Here is a 23,430-nt window from a genome sequence, read left to right as displayed (position 1 = left end):
CCTGAGTCTTGTCAAGTCCTTTCTTTGAAGAGTTGAGGTACTTGAGCTTCTCAAAGAAAAATACCTTTTAACTTGTGCAGGGGAAAGTGCTTTTCTTTGGCTTTGTTTTCAAAAAATATATGCATTGCTTTAGTGGAGATACCAAAATTAAATTTAGCATGAATCTACATTTTTAACAATTAAAAATTATCAGGAAAGGGAAAAGTGGCACCACTCCTAGCCTCACCTCCTATCATCACAAAATGCCAGTTTGAGTTTGAATGTCTTCAAAATCCTTTTTCACAACATAAACACAAATACATAGTCTTGGGAAGAGTTAATCTGATGCTACAAATTTTACAAGATTCCCAGTAGAGTGAGTTGCCCAAGGAGGAGGCAGTACATGAGCAGTGAACTGTTGCCTGCCTTGCTGCTTTGTAAGAGTTAGCTGGGGAGTGAGAGCCCCACTTGGGAGTTGGGCATGGTTTGTGAGTCCCTTGATGCTAGAATTGTGTGTGTATCTCCTAATCATCCTTCCTCTAAGACTAGTTCTAGATATGTGAATCAAAGGAAATGAGACACCTCACAAATTACAGCAGCCTGTATCACCACAGTCTTACCATTTTATAGAAGGGCTGGACTGTGATGCTGATATCTGGAAGAGGATTAGTGATATAACAGAAAATGCACAGCTGTTGAAATAGATATTTGAATTTTTAATGGATAAATGTGTAAAGCAGCTTCACCAGCCTTAGATTGTTCAGGGTCTGTCTCTGTCTATCATGTACTTTTTCACAGTAGAGTGAAGACATGATCCCCAGGGAGTTAATAAAATTCTTTCATCTCAGGGAAAAAAGTGAAAGGAAAAATGAGCTACAGGAGATTTTCCTGTGACATTTAAAGTCCAATTTGGAGTTTGTCTGAGTAATTTATCTTTGGATATTTGCAGGAGGGAGTGTAGGAGAATAAGAATGAGGGCATCTTAGTTATGTCTGAGCTGTCTGATAGCTAAAAAGAATTTTTGGAGGGCCTATGTGGCTGGAAGGTGTATCTGTGTGATATCTGCTCCAGCAGATGGAAGATAACATTAGGAGGAGTACTTTAATTATCAAAGCATGTGAATTACTCCAGTGCAGTATCACCCTGAGACACCATTTTCTTTCAGAGTGACAGGTGATGTGTTTCTGAGATGTTGGAGAGAGATCATTTGCCCCTGCTGCACTGAACATGTGTACACCATATTTTCTCTGGCGGTATTAAACATGTCCACAATCTGTATCTGTTGCTGGTAAGGAAAGAAATGGAAATACAAGAAGTAAAAATGAAAATGTCCTTGTAGAGAATGTAGCAAGTACAAAGGCACTGAAGGAAGAAGGTATGTTCTTTTCAATTTGACTTCTTTCACAATCTGCTTAGATTCTTTGAGTTCCTACGAATTACTTTTTGAAACATGTAAGAGATTATTAGACTGACATAAATTGAAAACTTCCTGCATGGAGAGATTCTTTCTCCAAGCATGTAGCAATTTCTGTTTTCCACTGCTGTTAGATTTCTGCTCCCACAGGTGTTTGTGCAACTTCAGGCTTTTGTCAAGACTTCTATTTGCCATGTGCTGTGTTACACGTGAACCTGCCAACAGACCTGCATCCAAACATTCCTCTAACTTCTAGGAATAACATTCAGCATGTTCTTGTGGGTAACAGCAGTTAACTAATGGAGGCACAGCCAGCCTTCTGTGAATTGCCTACAACTTGGGCGTGTTACTTCTGTGTGTCTCTTGGGAGGCAGCTCTGAATGTCAGCCCTTGCTTGGAGGGAGGATGAGGAAGGATTGTGCAGCCATGGGAGTTGTGGTTCAGCAGGTTGTCCAGTGCTACCTGGGAAAATGTGGGCTTGGGAAGACAGTGCCTACGCTCTTCTGCACTGGAGCATATTCTGGCCCATAGGAGGAGCATCCACCTGCTGCATGGCACTTTTAGGAGATTGCTGTGTTTCCAGACAGCAAGGCTGGAGCATGATGTTTATTCTTCAGCCTCTGCTTGTTTCTCAGCTGCTTTTTTCCACAGCTACACATCACAGAGTCACTTGAAATACAGCGTTTTCACCAGCTTTTTACTGTTGAAAAGGCTGGAAGGAGTGTCCAGTGAGGAGCAGCTAAGGACTTTGGGTTCGTCCAGTTTGGTGAAAAGGAGGCTGCAGAGCAACCTCACTGCTCCCTACAACTTCTTGAGCGAGGGAAGCGGAAAAGCAGTTGTGATTTCTTCTACCTGTTATTCAGTCATAGGATGCATGAGAAATGGTTCAAAGCTGTGTCAAGGAAGGATCAGACTAGACAATAGGAAGCATTTCTTGATCAAGAGGGTGGTGAAAGACTAGAACAGGCTTCCTAAGGGAGGTGGTTGATGGCCCAGGCCTCTCAGTGTCTGGGAGACACTTGGATGATGCCTTTAACTTTTAGTCAGCCCTGATCAGGCAGATGGACTTGTGATTGTTGTAGGTCCTTTCAATTGAAATACTCAGTTCTATTCTATTTTACAGTCTGGACACTGGCAGTGGAATTCACCTGTGGTAATGATACATGGCCAACCATAAGGTGGGCAAAAACCATGCCTTAGACCATACTTCCCTCAGTCACCACTCCTTTTGCTCTGAAGGAGGTCATTTGAGCCCTTTCCCACATGTAAGAAATGCATTTCCTAACCTATCCATGCTTATCAATGCAGATTGGGATAGATAGTTTGTGTCTGTCACACCTCTATCCAAATTCATAAAGATGTTTAGAGATCTTCTTCTTGATAGCCGATACTCAGGTAACTTGTCTCACTATCTATCCACCTGGATCACTGGGTATGAACTTGCCCCTTTACCCACAGAACCACTGTAGCCTTATTGGTGGCATTAACTTAGGTTTGTACAAGGAGTCTGTGCTTTGTTCCTCAGGAACCTGGGGCAGGTCAGGAACAGTCAGGTTTTGGGCTGGGTATCTGAAATGAGGTGAAGAACTACTTTCTGTGGGGCCTTCCTGCATAATTAATAGGTACATGTTGATATCCACCCAGTTACAATGTGTATCACTACTACTTGCTCAATCCTCTTTTTTAGGATGAACTTCCTTATCATATCCTCAGGAATTGCTGTTACAGTGATGCCACTGCTGGTTTTTGCTGTCTTTTGAGGTTTACCAGCAATAGAGGAGGGACACCGTAAACTGTTGAGATTCTGAATGTCAAACCTCAAGATCCTGTTACAAAGAAGTTAAGACAGCAGATAGGTTATTCTGCAAGATATGATTAAGATGAACATGTTTATTGCTCCCAAAATATTTTGTCTCTTTTATTTTAATATTTATGAAGTTTTTCCTCAATTAAGTAACTTCTGTAAACTTACTTTTCTATTGATACCCAAATGTGGCTGTGTGTAACTGGCACGTGATTAATACATCTAATGGAGTTTCAGTCTTGAATGTGACTCCTTTGACAAGCTTTTTGACTTTTTTCTGTTTGCTATTCATGTTGGCCACCCGAGACACTTGTTGGGTTTGCTGGGGGTTTTTTTGGCATAACATGAATTTTTTTTCATAGTTGATGGCATTATTATTTTATCAAATAAATAACCTGATAAATTGGTATAGCAAGACTGGAGCAGCAGTCAAAGCACTGATGCTTTCTAATGGTGCACTTTACCTCTGCTCTATTATTGCTGCCCATTTCATTATTTGCGTGTTGATTACAGCTGCATTTCTCAGGGGCTATGAAATATTCAGCAGCCCAGACTAGCCTAGGGAGAATTGCAGTTTTTGCAGCTGAACACCTGCCCTCAAAGGCAAAGAAAATCCAAAAAGTTCTTGTGTTTACAAGTGATGAGGGAAATCCTACTTTGCTTTAGCTTTCCCACAGCAGTGACTCTTGGTACATGCTAATTAAAAATTGCCACTTTACTTATGCTTGTTATTGGATGGGAAGAATAAGAATAAATATACAACTACTGCATTTCTGCCGTATTTGCCTGGCCACAGCAGAAAAGAAAAACAAATGCTGGTATAATTGGTTGCCTGTGTGTCAGTGTGAGGTAGTTGATGTTTGGGGTGGGGTTGGGGGGGTGGAAAAACCCCTCTCTATTAAGGGCAAATATGAACACTACCAGTTATGTTCTCACACTGTGTCTCTCTGGGGGACTTGCCAGCAATGATTGACTGAAATGTGCAATATTTTACCAAGTAGGAAACAGATAAGATTTTTATAAACAGGATACTTCATCATTAAAGTAAAGAAACAATTGCTTTGACCTTGTCACTGAATGGGTAAGGCCAGCATTGTGATAATTGAGAATGTAGCTAAGCAACAGTTCTCCAGGAGCATGCACTGCTTTATTTTTAGTTGACTACACCAGTACAGTGGGGGGGCATGTGACACACACACGGGTATGAATGAGCAAAACAACTGGTTAATGATTACTAAAGAGAAAAAAAAACCTTTTTGCATGGAGTTTGAGTTGTAATATATTCATACTGATTTTTATTTGGATTTACATCAAAAGAAAGTAATCGAATCAATATATCCTTCTGTGGTCTGAACAAGCAGATAGCCTGACAGTAGCTCTGATTTCTTAAGCTGCTTTAGTAACTTGAGTCTCTTCTGAAAATTAATGGTGTAGAAGAAATGGCATATTCCTTCAGAAATAATCTGGTTTATATCTGTTTCTCCTTACTTTGATGTTAATTGTATTTCCTAATCTTACAGGTTAGTATTGCACAGCCTAACTTATTTACTGCTCTAATTTTGGTTTAAACCAGTCTTAAATACCCTAGTGAGCTAGTCCCCTATAAAGTTAACAGTGTAAGAACCTTTAAATCTCAAATAAATGTCCAGGGAATGGAATGTACTTTCTTCTAGCTAAGTCAATTTACAAACCGAGTTAGTTAATTTTTCATGTAAGCAGTGGGGAAAAAAACAAAGTCCAAAGTTAATAGTTTTTATTATGTAGGCATTGCAGGACAAATGCCACTGTATGGTCCTTCTGCTATCCCATAAACAAAAGTATGTGTTCCAAGGCTGGTGCCAAGGGAAAGTCTGCAGCCTCTTTACCTCTCTCTGTTTCTGGTAAATTTCTCATCACTGACATGGATGCTTTTTCTTTAGATATTAAACCAGTACAATTGTTAAGTAACAGTGAGTTTCTACTTATCAAGCTCAAGCAGTTATGGAAATCTCTCTGAAGATCCTTTCACTGTATGAGTGTAAACCACTCAACTTTACATATAGGAGCCTTTAATTCTGATTTGGTCTATGAAATTTTTATTATTGGCAACATTGCATAGGGGAGAGAATAAAAATGTCCTAATTTCCAGCCTAATTTTATCAGGTCTTTAAAAGCCAAAAGATAGTTTACAGACAAAGATAATAAAAAGGAATTTAAAGACTGTATTAGTTACTCTTGGGTGTTTTTAATATAGTAAGAGAACATTTTCCTCAGGTGCTTTTCTCTGGATATGGTTTTTAATTTGATGAACCAGAGAATGTAATGTATATTTTCCTATTCTTAAAGTCTGGCATAATTGAATTGAGACTTGTGAATTATTTTGATTTTTTTTCTGCCTAGGAGGAATCATTTGTTGATACTGTATCTTACGTGAACATCAAGCCCTGCAGAGACTACAAGGTAATTATTTTTACAGCTGCCTTCTGTTTCCTATGGTGGTCAGCTTAGTTAACTCATTTTCTGAAGACCCCTGTAATACCAGTACTAAGCACCTGAACTGATTAGCAGCAATGTTACAAGTAGCTTTTACAGAAACTGTTGCTTACAGTTTCACCGTCCCTGGCGAGGTGTGTGAGATTGCCACTGTGTGTGGATAAAACAAAGACGTGACGCATTTTGAATATGCACTTCTTGTATTTGTGTCTTAAGAAGCTGCAGTACCAGTCCCAGCTGAAAGGTAAAATCTGCTGAATATGGGTTTGTGTGTAGTCATTCAGAAAGTTGTTCCTTACCCCTCAGCATCCCAGTCTTCCTGGAGATAAAATTAATGTAAAATCAATTTATTACCACTCATGCTTCTGATGTCTTACCTTGTGGAAGCTAGAGGTCTGTGATAGTTGCCTTAAAATCTGTCAAAGGTGAAGCATTTTACTTGTGAACTCTCATTTTCAGTGAAAGATACTCAGATTAGGAAATGAAACACATCTGAAGGCTGAGGGTTTTCTCTCTCTTCTCTGTTGAGAAATTTTATTGCAAAATCTGTTCGCAATAAAAATGTGTTGATGACTCTGAAGCGTGTCCGAGGGACCTGCATGATCTGAACTCTTGCAGAGGAAATCAGAACTTGTGAACGGATATTATCATGCCATGTAATACTCCATCAGCATTAGACAGCAACACAGTGCCATCTGAGGGTAACTGTAGGTCCAGAGCATTATCATCTCAGTTAAAAGCTGGGAACCTTAGAGCTGAGAAAGAAAAAGTTTTATTTGGGTTCTAGGGTCTTTCAGAAATCTGGATGTACTTCTCTGATTTATAGTACAGCCCAGAAACAGCTGTTTGGCTGTGAGCAAGACTGGAAGGTGATGACAGGATCCTTTTTCAACCAGCTGTGTTGGTGGTGAACTGGTATCAATCTTTAGCCAGGCAGATTTTGGGCTGTGAAAAAAAACCAAACCAAATGACCCCTCCATGGGTGACTTGATGGGTGTGGTTCGGAGTACCTTCAGATAGAGATGGAGAAGGCAAGTGTGACGGGTGATAAAAGAGGTCACTGAACAGAGGACTTTGTTCAGGCTGTCAGGAACCACATCTCCAGGCACTGCACGCACAGACACGTCTAGTGTTTCACTGGGAGGTTCCTCCCTGAGGTTCCTGTGGCTTTCAAAGGCAACATCAAGAGGTTACAGCCAGTGTCAGTTTTAGGAAGCTTAAGTATTCATTTAAATAGCATCAAAAGTGTAAGAACATGCGAGTTGAGTGGTCATGAGTAAGGTGTCGATGGTCAAGTGGCCCCGTCTCCTGGAGGCTGGCAGAAATTCATGTGCAGTCATTTTTTTAGAAGTACAGGAATGGCTTTAACACAGCACAGTGTAGCAGGGAGGTGAGGGATGTGTGAGGGGTGAAGAGCAGGGTGGGGTCTCTCGGGTAGGTCTCTATAGCAGGATAGCAGAGGTGTTGGCAGGTCATCCCCTGTAACTTACATCTTGCAAAGAATGTGCAGGACTGGTTTGTTCCACATTTGTGGTGGCCATGGCTGGGCTCAGAATGGTCTGCCCATGTTCCCAGTGTCCCTGCTCTGGGCTGTCTGGCCTGCTGCTGGCATGGCAGAGGTGTAGGCCAGTGGCTGAAGGAAAATGTGTGAGCCAGGTGCCAGCTGGAGAGGGCTTGCTGGCATGGGAGTGCTGCCAGGGACCTGGTGGTGGCCCTCACCAGAAAGGCAGCAAGAGAGGATGAAGGGGTGCTTGTTTCAGAGTGACTTTGCACAGGATACATGGTTTGATGCTTACAGCTCTGACAGCTCGCATGTGTTGGCAATTACTGTTCTGCTTTCAGTTTCCTTTCTGGCAGTTTTGCACCAAGCACCTGGACATTGGGGTTTGTAGGGATTTAGAATCAATAGAAATCCATGCAAGTGTCAACCTCAGGCTTCTCCTTTTTGGCTGTGTGGGTTTTGAGGAGTGGGTGTGGGGCTATTTTGTTTGTTAATGGGCTTTTTTTTAGGTCAAGTTTCTTGGGGGCTTTTGTTTGCTCCTTTTTCGTTTGTTTGTTCTTAGATGTCCTCTCTTCTTGTCCTTTATCATTTCACTTTCTTTGAGTTGGCAAAAGCCTTTTCTATCCATGCTGATGATAATGGACTCCAGCATGTTGGCTGCTGTGATACCTTGTCCCTCTGCCACCATCAGTAGTAGCTTCTGCACGTCTGCAGGTTTCTCTGCCTGAGATGTCAGGTTTTCCCTCTGCTTTCTTCAGGTTGCCCTTCCAGATGGCTGGCTCTCCTGCAGGAGTAGGCACCCTCAGGCAAGGGCACTCAGCTGCAGCTCCTCAGTCTGAAAGGGTCATAAATACGTGAAGTTTGTGCTTTTCATTATGCTGAATGTAACAGGGAGAGCCGACTTGTCAGCAAGCTCCCGTGGGGAAGATCTGCCCTGAAGGGTTTGGATAACAGCAGAGGGGTGGAAAAATCCTCTTTGAGAGCAATGGGCTGAATGTTGGCAACTTGGAGTCAGGGATCTCAGAGGTCATCCATGGGTCTGACTGCAGCTTGCTAGTTTGTCTTTACCTCTTTGTTTTTGCTGTTTGTCTGGCCGTGCTGCTCAACCTGGGGTGCCTGTGGCTTTCATGAGGACTCCTAGGAGCACTGGCAGCTTGCCCCTTGTCTCAAAATAACCTGTCCATCTCCTCATCGTTTTCCAGCATGAGATCTATGTTTTCAAGCAACACGGTGGAAAGGCAACATTTTTGAGGAGGTGAGGATGGGTGAGACTTCAGCCCAGCTGGCCATCAGTGAACTGGGAGGAGCAGGAATGTGCTGTCAGCAGGGGCTTTGCTGCTGCCTGGCACAGCCCAAGCTTTCCTGGTGATGGAAGGCACGAGGAAGGAAGAAAGGAGTGTAGGAGTCAAGCTTCTCCAAATTCAATAAGCTGTGGGAGAGCAAGTGAGCAGCAGCTCCTACAATGCTGCTTCCTGTGTGGAACAGTTAACATAACCAGCCCTTCTCGGGCATAATGCAGAGAAATTTAAGAACTGCCCCTTGACAGGAGTTAGGCCTGTTTATTTTGACAAATCCTGTAGAACCAGAGTGATTCAAATATTCCTGTAATGGGTTTGCATCTGGGCATGGTGGGGACTGAACCAGGAACTGCAGTGACTGCAGAAATAGGCTCATGTTGCAGGAAAGACTAAGATGATTACAGAGCTGCATGAATGATTAATTTACCCTGCTTTTGTTTCACTTTTGATCCCGGGTCCTCTGGAAAAAAAAAAAAAATGGGGGCGATTTTGGAAGATGTTTTTAAAATAACAAACAAGTCAGTTGTAATAACAGCTTTACTACGCAGATGTACACCAGCATCACTCCAAGAGGAACAGAATAAAAAAAAAATCACTTGCTATCATTTTTCTGTAGCATGAATATATGAAATCTGTACACAAATGATCACCAAATACTTTGCAATCAGAACATTTATTCACATTTTAGGAGAGGAGTATTACTAATCTTCAAATAGGATACAGAGTGGTATAGTGGTAGTGCTTTCTTAATAACCCTCTTTTAAGCTCAGTGTAGGAAGAATTTGTTTTGTTATTGAAATTACTCCACATATTTGAGACAGACTTCAGCTGAGCGACTGCCTAATATGTGCTAGACACATATTGATTTTTTTGTCTTAGCCCAACGTTTCCCCTGGGCATCATATTATTTATTCATAAAGCAAAAATGATGTCTGACAGGCAGTTTAGAGGGGTGTAGAGCTGTAGCCCAGAAACAATGTGAAAAGCTTTGCAAGGACCCCAAGAAATCAATGTGCTGATGCTAAAGAGCAGCCTTTTAATTCTGAGCACACATTCTTGCAATCATTTAGTGTGGAACAGGAAATTTAAATAACAAATAGTTACTATTAAAACTGTAGGCCTAAATTTTCATTCATCTTTATTCCTATTATCCAAGCCAAGGTGGAAGTAGGCACTGAAGGCAGCTAGCCAAGCCCAGACACCTCTTAGCCATAACACAGGCTTGTTGCTCTAGCCCTGATTTGCACATTTGTATGTAAATTTCTGTTGGAAGTAAGATATTTCTGTCAATAAAGATTCAGAACCCAAACGTTGTTCAGAGAGCCAAGACATTCCTAAAATGTGCATGATTCATCACCACTTACACTGATTGAGTGTTAGACTGATGTCTGTACAGCAGAGTAAAATAATAAATAGCTGGTATTTTTAGAATGCAGTTTGAGATATTTTGGTAAGTTAGTCATTGTGATAGACCTGTTTGAAAAAAAAAATCAGGCCAAATGAGATTTGTTCTGGTTTTGCTCATTCAAAACTAGATCACAGCATACTATCAAGCAGTATTTGCTAGTGGAAGATATATTTTATTCCAAATAATGTTTCTTCTACTGAAAAAACCCCAAACTATCAGGTAATCTTAGGAAAATTTTAATCTGATATCATACCTCTCTCAGTAAGACAAATAACTACTGAAGTATTATATTTGAAATGCAATGAACATCTAAACATCTGATCCAATCAGGCCACTATGGAATTTGTTTCTTGTTCTTTAAAACACAGATAATGCAGTCAAAAAATGGCATGTCATCATGTAATTAAATATTTCATCTTGATGTATAAGCACAAGGGAGCTGATCTAAATTTGTTCTGGCATTTCTTGACTTTCTAGGACTTGACTTTGAACCTTTTTCTTCTTTGATATATATTGAATTGGGAATTTCAAAATTTGCTTTGCATATTTTGAAGGGGGAGGAGAAATGTAAGAAAGTCATTCATATCTACTCTATGGACATGAAAATTATTGTCTTTCTTGTGGTTAATAAGAAGGTTGTGTTACTTACAGTAAAACCAAGACACACATTAACCTTGTGAAGCTAAGATATTCATATGTACTCCTTAAACTGGTTGCAGAACACCTTATAGTTGTTTTTTCTTGGGGAAGGCTTTGACCTCTTCAATCATGAAGAATCACAATAAATCCAATTTTAAGTCACTCAGCTGGGACAATCTGAGTCCGTCCACAACACATAAGAGTGTCTGAAACATGCACACATTTGTATTTTTAACCCGGGAAATGGTATGGTTTTAAAAATAAGGGAAAAATCGTGTCCTCTAGGAAATCAAATGTATGAACTTTCACATGTAGTGTTCTGACATATGATGGCATTGGGAAAGCATTACAGTGTTTGACTATGCCTGTCTTTCCTCGATTTGAAAAAACCCAGTTTCAGTTGACTCAATCTGAAGAAAGTGTAGCAAACCCAGCATTTTTCTAGGCTATTGGACACATTGCAATGGGCATATTATTAATGCTTGCTATCTGATGTATGAACATGAAGTTGTAAGAATACTTAATTTCCCCAAAAAGGATGCATTTTTATTTGCTCTTACCAGTACTTTTGAATGCAGCCAATAACTTGCAAGAGTTGCTTTGTATTTACAAGTAGGTTTTAAATAACAAATTACAGCATAGCATTACAGGTGACAGTGTTATGTAGTGACTTTTAAATGTTAGTTTTCCAAACTGTTAAACTGCAGCTCTAATAATAATCCTTTTAATCTATTTGGATAGTTGATAGCCAATCCGTTAATGAGGTTTGTTCATCAAAAGCTCAACTGCATTTCTCTGCCGCTCTGAATTCTTTTCCTGATTTAGTCCTGTGATTACTGTTTCCAGGAGCATAACTCTTGGCTTTTGACAGCAGAGGAGTACCCACCCCAGATGAAGCACTAAGAGATAAATACACACATTTTCTGCTTCACCAGCCTGGAGTGCTCTTCAGGACACTGAGGCAGAGGATGTGTGCACCAGAGCTGCTCGCCCAACCTCCAGCTCTGGTCAGTGCAGTGAAGTGGCTACTCTTAGGACATGGTTCATTTAACATATTTTGCAGGCTTATTTTATTGTATGGTGAGTTATGTCTTCTAAAAACCTCACAGTATGTTGTAGTGTGAGTGCAGGGACACAGTTGTGGGATGGTTTTCAGTTTCAGGCTGACACACACACACACTCTGAATTCCTTTATGGGCACCCGTGTCTTCACATGAACGTATCATCTGCCTTGGAGTCAGTGGGAATGTCATCCCTGTGTCCCACAGAGCCTGGAAGGCACTGCTGGTCTCCCTGAGCCAGGCTCTACTTGGTGGAATCCCTCACAATGGGTGAAAAACTGGGTTGGAAGTGACACAATATTTATGTTATCAGCATGCTGGGACTCCAGCTTTTCCAATCAGTTTGTGGCAGTGATACATAGCTAGCTAGTATGTTACCTCCTGGCTTCCTTTTAGGTGCTGATCAGTAGTTTTTAAAGGACACAGTGAAGAACACTAAGCAAAATAATCAAAGATAGTCGACAGGTATTGCATAAAGGTTTGCACGAATACAGTGCAGCACAGCAGAAAAGATTTTCTTAACTTTGTGACATTGTCGTGTTCCTAAAATTGCTTTGATGAAAAGTGGTTCATTTGTAAACCACTGTTAAAAGCCCTTGTATGGGAAGATGTCTGCTGCCATTTTCTATTTGTTACCTTCTTGTTTCAGTAATTTACCTAATGTGACAATAACTTACCTAATTTCAACATATCTTTGGTAAAATACCTAGCCTTACCAAACAAACAGGTATTTTCAGAGGTGTACTAAGCAGATGGCAAACACCAGTCCATCTCATGGGTCAGTTGGATAAAAGGCTGCACTGCTGTTGAGACTATTGTCTGCTGAGAGGCAAATGTGTTTTAAGACCAAGATTTGCTAATGAGCTCAAATGAGCCCCTTAGCCACTGCTGTTTTAGCTTGGTAAATGGCTAAGGAGGTGACAGAAAAAATACTACCTTAAATATTTTCTAACAGAACTAAATAGCGAGTACATTTGAAAATCAGTTTATAGAAGACCAGATCAGTTACAGAAAGCAGAAGTTTCCAGCTGTTATGTACAGATATTTTGGAGTCATAGGAAGATAGTAATTCCTTATAACAACCAACATAGTTAATGATGTCTTGATCTTAAAAAATGAACGATGAAAGTTGTTAAATAAGGTGTTCTTTTTCCTTCAGAGATGTCTGTGACTGAGACATGTTTAGAGCCAGCCCTAGGGGTGCCTGTGGCCATGAAGCAATGCCATCCTTCAGTCCACTGTTAAGCATGATTCACATATGACTTATGTAACTTCTACCGTGTTCAAACCTGCTGTTAAAAGAAGTCTGTTTTCTTGTGAGTATTTCTGTAATATTTATGTATTTCTCTCTATAATGGTCGAAAGAAGCAGTCTGGTTTCATATCCAAAGCCCTTCTGGCCCATCTGTCCACACAGCCCTCTCCAATTCATTTGCAATACCAGTTTTGTCACTGACCTGCTGTGTATTCAAAACAGCATCTGCAGGCTTTATTCATTGCTATGCTGAAGTTAAGGATGAGGTGTGGACAGACATCAACACACTTAACCTCATTTTCTCCTTTTAAATCCCTTCTTAGAGTCTTCTCTGCCATAATCCCTGGGGCGGAAAAAAAAAGTAGGTTAAGTGATGTTACAGCCACTGCCTCTTGTGTTGACTGATGTGGTCTCTTTGCTTCCTCCTACTTCCTTGTCAACAATCCATATCCACTTACTGGACTTTTTTTTAATATTTAAATGTGTCTTTCCAGGTGAGAATTACCTCTTTTTGTTCTCACTGAGCACAGCCCCCAGTGTGCTTCTGCCTTGCCTGGGACTGCTAGATGAGGTCCCCAGCACAAAGACCACCAAGCTGACTAGGGAGATGAAGCAGCTTTCCTAGGATAAGAACTTTAGAGAATTGGGATTGTTTAGCCTGAAAAAGAGAAGGTTTCAGGGTGACTTAATTGTGACCTTCCAGTACCTTAAGGGAGACTGCAAAAAAGATGCAGAGGGATTTTTTACAAGATTATGTAGTGGCAGGACAAGGGGGAAGGGCTTCAAACTTGGAAGACAGCGGGTATAGATTAGATATCATGAAAAAATTCTTTACTGTGGGGGTCAGACACTTGAACAGGTTGCCCAGAGGAGTTGTGGATGCCCCATCCCTGGAAGTGTCCAAGGCTGTGTTGGATGGGGTTCTGAGCAGCCTGGTGGAGTGAAAGGGGTCCCTGCCCATGGCAGGGGGTTGGAACTAGATTATCTTTAAGGTCCCTTCCAACCCAGTCATTCTGTCATTCTATGATTCCATGTTGCCATAACATAGTGAAGAGAATATAACTGTGATGGCTCAGTGATTCACAACTGTCACAGACTTTTTTACTTTTTTATGTGTGACAAAAACAAATGTTATCATATGACAAAGGTGAAAAATGATGGTATATGTCCTTAATAAGGAATGTTCCTTATGATTTCTAATAATTATGAAATATCTGTCCTGAAATACAAATATCTCTTTTTTTAAGAAAATAAGGGCTTGTAGCATTCCTTAGTATTTCACATCTCTTGGAGCCTCCATTTGCAGATGTATGTTCAGCACTGCTGCACATCAGGAGCTTGGGAAATGGAGGTTTGACTATGGATGGGACATTTATTCAGTGTTTTCCCAGGCATCTGTAGGAGCTCTTTGCCAGAGCCCACGTTACCAGTTTAATCCTCACACATTCTCAGGTCCCCTGTGGTGGTGACTTTTTGCCTTACAGATTATGGAAGAAAGGGAACACAATCCTATGGGCTGGCAATACTCAGAAAATTAGTGATATAGGAGCCTTCACCCGCACCACTGTGTAGAGCACCAGCTTTCACATGAGGGTATGGTGTGTGCCTGGGCTGGGAGGGCACACTCAGGCAGGACTGCATCATCAGGAGCTGTGTTTTCAGGGCAGTGTGGGTTTTGCCACATTCAGGGATGTGTTTGGCAGAGTTATGGGCTCTGTGTGTTGCCCCACCTCCTGGGAGTGCATCAGCCTGTACAGATTTCGGTGGTTTTACTCTGGAATCACAAAGAGTGCCTCCTCACCTGCAACATTTACAGAGGATTTTACACCTGTGGTATTGAAATAGAAATATACAGGATTTTTTTTTACATAAAACATCTTACAGCTGTTACTACTCAGTAGTTTTTTGTAAAATGTAGTTAAATTTCGGTATCTTTTTTGATTTCCATAAGGGTTATAGTTGAAATAGTGTATTTAATCAGCAAATATTTATTGAGGTTTAATAGCCTTCCTGTAGGCTGTGTACTCTGTGTTGTACTGTTAAAAGCATTTGCTTCCTCTTATTGAAATGTAAGGCTTACACACAATACATGCCAGTGTAGGGTGGGATAAAATTCTAGCTACTATTTGGGATAGGAATATTGTAATTGCCATTGAATCAATTTTTTTAATGCCTGTTAGCAAATCTGAGACTTGTACTCCTATTATACAAGGCTCCCTTCCTAAAATCATGCTATATCTCAATACATGGCTTTTTTATGTATATATGAGCATCATGATTTTAAATACCACTGCATATGACACTTTTGAAACACATGTACCCAGCAGACACTAAAGTTCCTTTCCAGTGGTGTATCTTCATGATATCTCTGGATGAGGTGTTATTCTCTCTCATTAAAGCAGGTGCTGTTGAAAGCTTTTGTCTTTGGCATGGAGAGATCTCCATTTTGCGTGACAGACAAGAGGAATTCATCCATGTCGAGTTGACTCATTTGTTGATGGTGGATTGAAGTACTGTGTACTATGATACTTTATACTGATGTGAAAGAGGATGTAGAATAAAAAGGTAAAATACACAAAGCTCAGTCTTTAAAAATAGATTAAATAGTACATTTCTTGCTTATTGAAAAAGTAGTAAAATTGGTCTGGAAATGGAAATAATTTAAACACACAAAATGAGAAGCATGAGGTCAAGCTTTCCCAAACTGAATTAAAATAGATTTGAAAGGAAGATCTCTAAGATGAAACAAATTTCAGTTATTTTTGTTTCTCTGGAGAGTCAGAATTGGGCATCCATGCTCAGAGTTGAAGAGGAGTTCAGCACCTGTGGGGCTCCAGCTGCAGGGACCCACTTCCCTGCAGACACTGCCAGCGAGGGTGCCCATCACAATGGCACTTTCTGCAGTGCTCCCACTGGGTACTCTCTGCCCTGCTCAGAGCCTCTGTTCAGTGTAAGCAAACATCAAGTCACAGCAGCTTGGGTCAGCAGTGATTTGACCCCTCAATTATGTTCAGTGCTGTGACTAAAGCCTACTGTATTGTCTTTGAGCTGTTTTATATATGGCATAATTGCCACTGGGAATTTCGATTGACTGTTGTTTATAGCTTTAAACAGTGAAATATTCACATGATATTTATCTAGTTCTTCTAAATAAAATATTGAGCATTCTGTCTCTGCCTTGACACCACCAAGAATGGGTGTAGGCTTCAGCTTTCAGCCTTACCTCTGCATGTTCTTATGTCTTCATATTAAGAGATTGTATCTTGTCTGTAGCCATCAAAACCTTTTAACTTTTTAACTTTATGGCCATCCATTAAACAGAAAAAGCTGCAAACATCCACTGAATATACACTTTCTTCAGGGCTAACAATGGACTTTTTCAGAGCTACTGAAGCTGTAGTCTGCAACTTGCTGTGAGGTAACAGAAAAAGAGAATGGTAAGAATCAGACCTATCAATATGTCACTGCTGTGTTTCTATCAAGAGGCCTTGTAAGTATGCCTTTGCAAGTAATTGCCTTAAAGCTTTTAATGTTCTTGCACTGCAAGAAGCTAAGCAACGTTTTCAGTGCCTATTCACAATAGATACTCCTGGCACGTATTCCTGTAGTTCACATCAGGCAGAAATCCCCCTCGAATTAAACGGGCTTTTTGCCCAATACAGTCTCTCATTCTAACTGAATTAGCAGTAACAGACTTAACTATAAATTATTTTTTACTCTGGGCACATTCTCTAATAATTACCCTCCACTAGTAAATACTGTATCAGGGAGATACAAAAGCTTTTAATATTTTTAACTCAGCAACTGTCTTTAATTTCAGGACTGGTTCTATTGGAAGAGGAGTTAGGTTTGTTTTTATGGTAAGAAAGATCACTTTGAAAACAAACCTGAGGGTATAATTAGGACATTGCTTTATGAAATTACTACCTTATAATATGTGAAATTTGAAGTTCTTCCCCACTGAACACCTGCTTTAGAGATTGAGATGGCCAGGCCTAGGAAGGCTAGGTTTGTGGTGGGATTTTGATGCTTTTTTTTTCCAGGTATGCATTAGTATCGAGAAGAGGCTGATTCATGCTAGACTTCAATTTCAGTATGGATTTAATTCCACCTGGAATCAGAGAAGTGAAACGTGCTGCATGGCAGCTGGCACAACAACATTTTTAATCAAATAATAGATTCCAGCTGGTGGGGAGTCAACTGAGTGCTGAAGCAGACATGACTTAATGTAGATCTTCCTTATTTCTCTAGTAAAATGCATTACCTTTGCATATGAAATAAGTGGAGGAGGAGAAGTGAAGGAAAGCATGTCTAGGTTTGCTAGAAACAAAACTAGCCATTATAACCCTGGAAGTTGTCTTAAACAAGGGATTAGTGTGAGGTTCTGAGGTCAGAGTGGCAAATCAACTTGGACTCTTCTTACATACTGTGAAACAATTTCTGGTTTGCAGGTGAGCTTGTGATTGCAAGGGTCATTTTCTAGGCTCTGCCTCTGAATATTGCATTTTGTGCTCTTTAGCTACCTACTATTTTCACTGTCATGAGGAATTATACTCATGTTAGTTGTCAGCCTCTTCCCCTACTTACCTGACTAGGTTACAGCGCAGTGGTGTGAACAATTAACCCCAGCAGCTGAGTGGGGGTCTTTTTGGTATCACTGAACTGAATATTGTTTCACACAGACCTTTTTCTCTGCCCTCATGAGGAGTGTAAAGATTTTGATGGAAGTCAGATAATGAGAGTCTTATCGATACGTAGAGCTGAAACCGTAATTATTCTGCAAAGCCAAGTATAATGGTACTGGAAAGGTCAGTGCAGGCTGGAAAATGTCAACACATGCTGCATTTTCAGGGATTTTCCTTGTTAGTTTCTCTCCCACTATCTAAGCTCAGTGCTTAGCCAGGACAAGCAACTCATTCTTCACTTCATGCTTACTGGGCCTTAGTTCATGCTATTGAAAGAAATGTCAAATGCCACGAAATCCCCATCCATTGGCTAAGGCTTCTTCTGCTGGTTTTGTCCCTGTCTGAAAGCTGTGAGTGATCGATGCAGGCTGGTTGTGTCTCTGTTTTTTTCCCTGTTGGATGTTCTTCAGAGAACCCAGGTGAAGTGGAGCAGCACCCCACCAGAGTCAGCAGGTCTCAGGGGGAGCCGCTGTCCCGCTGTGCAGTCCACAGCTGAGATGTGTGAACCTTTGAGGAGCTGATAACTCCCATCCCATTAGCTGGAGCTGCAGAGACTTGCTACTACATGCAGTCCAGCCTGAAAGTAAATAGAGTACGAAAAAGCATGTCTGATGTGAGGAGACTGTTTCTAAGATGAGTGATCCCCATTCCCTCAGAGTCTCCCCAAGGTTACTAGTTTCAGTCAGGAGTTGCTGCGTAATAGCAAAATCAAAGCCTTTGGAAGCAATCAGACCTTTTCATGACATTTGCTGAAAATGTGCTACAAGGTAAGCTTTCCCTTAAAAAATAAAGTTAAAATTTTCCTGTTACTTTATTTGTATGGTCAGAATTTTATCCTCAGTAAAAGTCCTGTGGAAGAATAGTAAGACGTATTTTTACGTAGACGTCTGCAATTAACAAAAATCTATTAATCCAGGTAGCGAGAGAGAGTATTGATTGCAGTGTTTTTACACTTCTTTCTGACAAGTTTGAAAAGTGATGCGAGAAAAACAAGGCCAAATTGATCTCATAATTTCAGAAGTTGTCTTGAAAATAAAAACAAATATTCACATAGCTTCAATTTATTGCCTGTATTATTTCCATGATGTTTCTGTAGTTACTGTCTGTTGATGACAACATTACAGCATATTTTAGAGACCTTTTGTGTTACATTTTTGTTTTGTCTGTCCCATTCCTCATGTAGCTTATTGATGCCATAAAGAACCCTAAAACCATAAAAATGTTTCTGAATGTGGAAAACACACAGAAAAAAAAGCAAAAATAATCTAAGTATGGCAGATATTCATCAGAGTTTGGAGGAGATATTTAGGTCAATTTTTTTATTAAATGTTATAAAAAGTTCATGTGAAGTTTCTGTTGTGCATTGATGGCTCAGGAGGTGCACTGGAAGTCTGGTTGTCTGTGGCTGTGACCGGTCAAACCCCACAGTTGATTTTGGTGCAAAGTGAGAGAGCTGAAACTTGCAAGGTTGGAGGTTTTTTTTTTCATACAGAAGCAAAACTGGACCTTTTGGAAACATTAATGAAACAATATGGAGAGAAACTCATGCCAGAGCAGCCAAGTGTATTTTGGCCTGGCAGTTTCCTGTAGCAGCAGGAACCCAGCCTCAGGTCTCTTGTCTGACACATCCTGGGCAAATGCTGTTTAATGCAGCCTGTCAGTGGCTTTTGGTCAGGAGCCCACATCTCCCACTTTCACCTGCTCTCTCTGTTCGTCTGGAAATCTTAACCCACAGCTGGAAAATATTTCTAACATCAGCTTTCTTAGGCAGGGAATAGTAGTGAAAAACATTTCAGTCACCTTCAGTTTCAAACTGTATTTGATAAATTTAGAACCAGCTTTTAAACAAAGCAGTGTGAGCAGTGGATATGTTCACATTTTCAGAAGGACCCTACAAGTTAACAGGCTTTACATTTTCTATGGTGTATGCTGATGCACATCACACAGGTGAGGCTGTGAGATGACCAAGATAGAGAGAGGTACTAGTTCGCTCTCAGCCTTTTTGTCAGCAATAGACTGGTTTTCATTTGGAGGCATTGAGTTCCATATGCAAAGATTTGTGTGACATTTCTTGGTTTTAATGAAGTTGGGTCAGATTTGTAGGATTCATTTACATGCAAACTGGTAAATGAAGGTTAACAGGTTACATATCAGCCATGTAGTTTAAGAAAGCAGCTATTTCAGAAGTAATTAGTCTATTTATGAAATAAACTAATAATATTGAATGACTTGTTTGATTCTTACAAATGGTCATTTGTGCTTGTAGGTGCTAATTGCCTGAGCAGACCTCTGTACTTTGCATGGGCAGAGTTGTTTATGTTGAACTGTTTGTTGTATTCATGCCAAAAAAAACAACCAAAAAAAATCATTAAGTTCTGATCCTTCAAACATGCCTGCGCTTAACTTGACTGCTCAAATAATGTTGCTTTAGCAGTGTTGATTTCAATACTTTGATCATGAAATACCTCATGTAAGGTGGTGGTGGTGGTGGGGAATTTATACAGCAGTAGAACACTACTGAATAAACAGTCATTTATGAGTACATGTTGCACCCTTCCCTGGAGGCAGAAACCAGTGTTTCGGCTGAGTTGATGAGTAAAATTAATTTGCTTACTCAAGATACCTACTGTCTTGAGATCCAGTGTGCTGCTGCTGTCTTAGCCCAAACTCAGACTTCAGAGTGACTGTTTCTGTACTTTGCTGGGCAGAGATTTCCCTGGGTGTTCAGGCATTTACTCCTGTAAATGTTCAGTGCGTGTTTACTCCTGCCTGCTGTACGTCAGCTGCAACACCTTCGGCTCAGTTCCCTGAGCTAGACTAGGGATTGCACAAATACGGTTATAAAGGTAAACAAGAGTATTGTTTGAGTGTCTTATAAACAACAGAAGATCATTTGTTTGCCCACTGGAAGGGGAATGTTTACTATTTAGCAAGGAAGGAAAAGTACAATCCCTTCAGGATTTACAGAGTAGAAAAAAAGAACTGCGCCTTAAAGCTGACTGGAGACTCTGAACTTCTAATGTTAGATAACCAAGTTCTCTGCTGAGATTTTGGGATGCCAAAGAAGAACCTGGGGATCTAGCAGGGAATGAGCTCGGGTAAGACTAAAAAATATGGGAATAAAACTAAAAAGCCACATAAAATGCATAAATGAAGTGTGAGGAAAGGAGATCAACAAGATGACAAAGGTAGATTTCTGTGATTGTTGCTTGGAAGAGTGGCTGGCAAACATTCCACCTGACAAAATTTCATCTGCATTTTGCATGGCCAAAATTTCATTTATAATTATAACTAGGTATTTGAATTTCTTTACTCCCCCCGTGTGAAGTTGTTCCTGCATTGTTTTTCATGTTTATTTTCTCAAAGGAGAAAAAAATTTGCAGACTCCCCAAATATTCAGGGAAGAAAAGCCAGCCGTTTATTTAAGCTGGCTCTCAATATGTAGAAAGTTGCCTCCAGAAGAAAATGCTAATATTTGGCTTTGGACTTTCCTGGGAACACAAATAAACTGTTGTTTATTTTTTGTCTTTGGAGGTTTTGGAGGTGTTTTTATTTCTTCCTTGTTCTTTTAAGTCTTTCTACTTATCTAGAATCTTGCATAACTTTGATATTTATCTTTGCAGTACCGTAATTTGCATGAAGCTATGCAGGATTTTGAGATTTTTTTTTTTACCAGTAGACAGAATAGGAAGTTAAAAATCATCTGTTTTCCATTCAGAGTCAATTTTGCAGTGCATGTAGAAAGAGACATATGCTGCTGCATGTGTGATGAGGCTAATTCTGTCTTCGCCTTGGTGGTTGTTCACACTGCACTTGCATTCTGATGAATTGAATGAGAAATTCAGTGTTTAGGTTCACAGTGGGCTCTAAGGAGGTTGTTTTGTTAGAGCACTGACTTTGCTGAAAGCTCTGCAAAACTCACCCAGCTTCAGGTCCACCTTCTGCTGTCACTGTGTTCTTTTTCCTGAGGGTCATCCAAGGGAAGCTAGGGGAGGCTGAAGGCTTCAGGAGGCTCCTGCACAGCTTTGGGTATGGCCTTGCTATGAAATGAAAATTAAGTCATGGTAAAGTGACATATTCTCTTGTAGGCCAAGCTATTGTAGCACTCTCAGTAACTGTGAATCAGAAACTCGTGAAACTAGAACACCTGTAAAGGTGAGAGTTTTTGGGTGGGAAGTTCCTCCTTGACTCCACAGCATTTGCAGGTTATCAAAGTCAGGGATATTGCTGAGGATGGGCTGTGGCCATGACCACATGATCATTTGCCTCCCTGCATCTGAGCCTCAGTGGATGGCATTGAAGGATTTCCTTTTAACGGGCATGTTAAACACGAGACAAATTCAATTTTAGTATTGTCATTTAAAGTAATTTCTGATACAGATGATTTGCTGGCAAATGAGACGTTAGGGCTGCCATAATTTGGGGCTCGTCCAAGTTTCTGTTCCTCTACATGCAAGTGATCTAAGTGATGGTTCAGCTGTGCACAGTACTCTTCAGAACTTTAATGCAGATGAGCCATTCTGACTGTGCTGATGAGTGCAATAGCTAAAACTCCTATCCAGTAATAACAGAAAATGCCTGCCATCACCTCCCTAAAAAAAAACCCTGAAATACCAGTGTTGGTTGACTGTTACTTTCATCCACCGTGAGTGGAAACTGCTTAAAAAGCAGACACATATCTCAAGGTTTCCCATGGGCATTTTTAATGCAGAATATAGTCTTAGTCTTGAATATCTGAAAACATTACCAAAAATTTATGTGAAAAAATAATGAAAAATTTACAAAAAATCCAAGCTGTTACCAAACAAAAGGCACTAAGTCTTGAATAAACCCTTCTATAATGGGGCATGTAATATTTTATATGGTAATCACAGTGCATAAAATATTCTGATAAAATTTTCCAGTTCGGGTACTTCACCATGCACTGGTATGTTAACAGAGATACTCCTCCCAGCTTTAGTAAAGTAGAGATAGTAAAATTCTCGTAGAACCTAAATGTGTTGTGCGTGTAGAGTAGAAACGTCTATCACGAGATTACATTGCACTTAGGTTCATGATGACCTGTCTTTTCTCTTTACTTTGATTTTCCCCTGACTTGTAGTTACTGAAGTCCCCAAGGATTACAGGGGCAGAATGCCTAAAAGTGCTCTTTAATGCTTGACAGCGTGGCTCTGACAGTGTTAGACACACATTTTAAGCATGCTAACAATTGAAGGATAATGCTGTACATAGTGTAGCGGGTTTACAGAAGAGGCAAATAGGGATTTTGCAGCTTATAATGGAGAGAGTCTTTGATATAACAGTTTCAAATATTAGATTAGGGTGTATATCATTTAAAACTCGTTTTCAGTTGTGCTGTAAATTTAATGGCAGGATTTGGTTGAAATGAGCTCTTGTGGTCTGCAAGGAAGAAAATCAATCAGGATGCACCTTATCGTTTTGCTGTATCGTTGGTAGGGATGCAATTAAATTCAGTCTGAAAGGTCACAGTGTGGGGTATGCATTAACCTTACACTAACCCGGTGTATGATACTGCCACTGAGAACGAGTTAATAACAATATCAGTTGGAGCTGCACATTTGTTCTTTTTTTTTCAAACATATCTGTGTTCACACACACTTCTAATTGCATCTTTATGCATAATATTAGCAGATATCTGGAATATTTGCAGGGCTGTTAATTAGGTTGTAGACCAGCGTACAGTGGAATGTACAGCAGAGTTCCACAGTTGGTGGCCAAACACACTTAAACTCACTTGTTGGAGTTCATGTTAATGCAGGAATATGTCAGTGAGACAAGGCTTTGTTTCATTTCCAGATTCTGATGATGTTTAAAGCAGTAGCTGCAAAAAGTGGGTTTTGTTTCTAAGTGCAGTGGAGTTTCTTAATGCCATTTGCATTGTACACATTTGCTCC

General features: G+C 40.3%; 1 protein-coding gene across 1 annotated transcript in view; it reads left to right on the top strand.

Annotated features, from left to right (window-relative positions):
• The window catches only part of PAG1 (phosphoprotein membrane anchor with glycosphingolipid microdomains 1), a 102,553-nt gene that overhangs the window by 19,721 nt on the left and 59,402 nt on the right, over positions 1–23,430 (top strand). The window contains exon 2 of the mRNA XM_066332794.1: positions 5,577–5,636. The gene's annotated coding sequence lies outside the window, so the exon portion shown is untranslated. The remainder of the gene's footprint in view (positions 1–5,576; positions 5,637–23,430) is intronic.

The sequence above is a fragment of the Sylvia atricapilla genome, chromosome 1 (genome assembly GCF_009819655.1).
Source record: "Sylvia atricapilla isolate bSylAtr1 chromosome 1, bSylAtr1.pri, whole genome shotgun sequence".
Classification (NCBI taxonomy): Eukaryota; Metazoa; Chordata; class Aves; order Passeriformes; family Sylviidae; genus Sylvia; species Sylvia atricapilla.
Note: the sequence above shows the minus strand (reverse complement) of the source record. Positions and strands in the feature narration are given on the sequence as shown.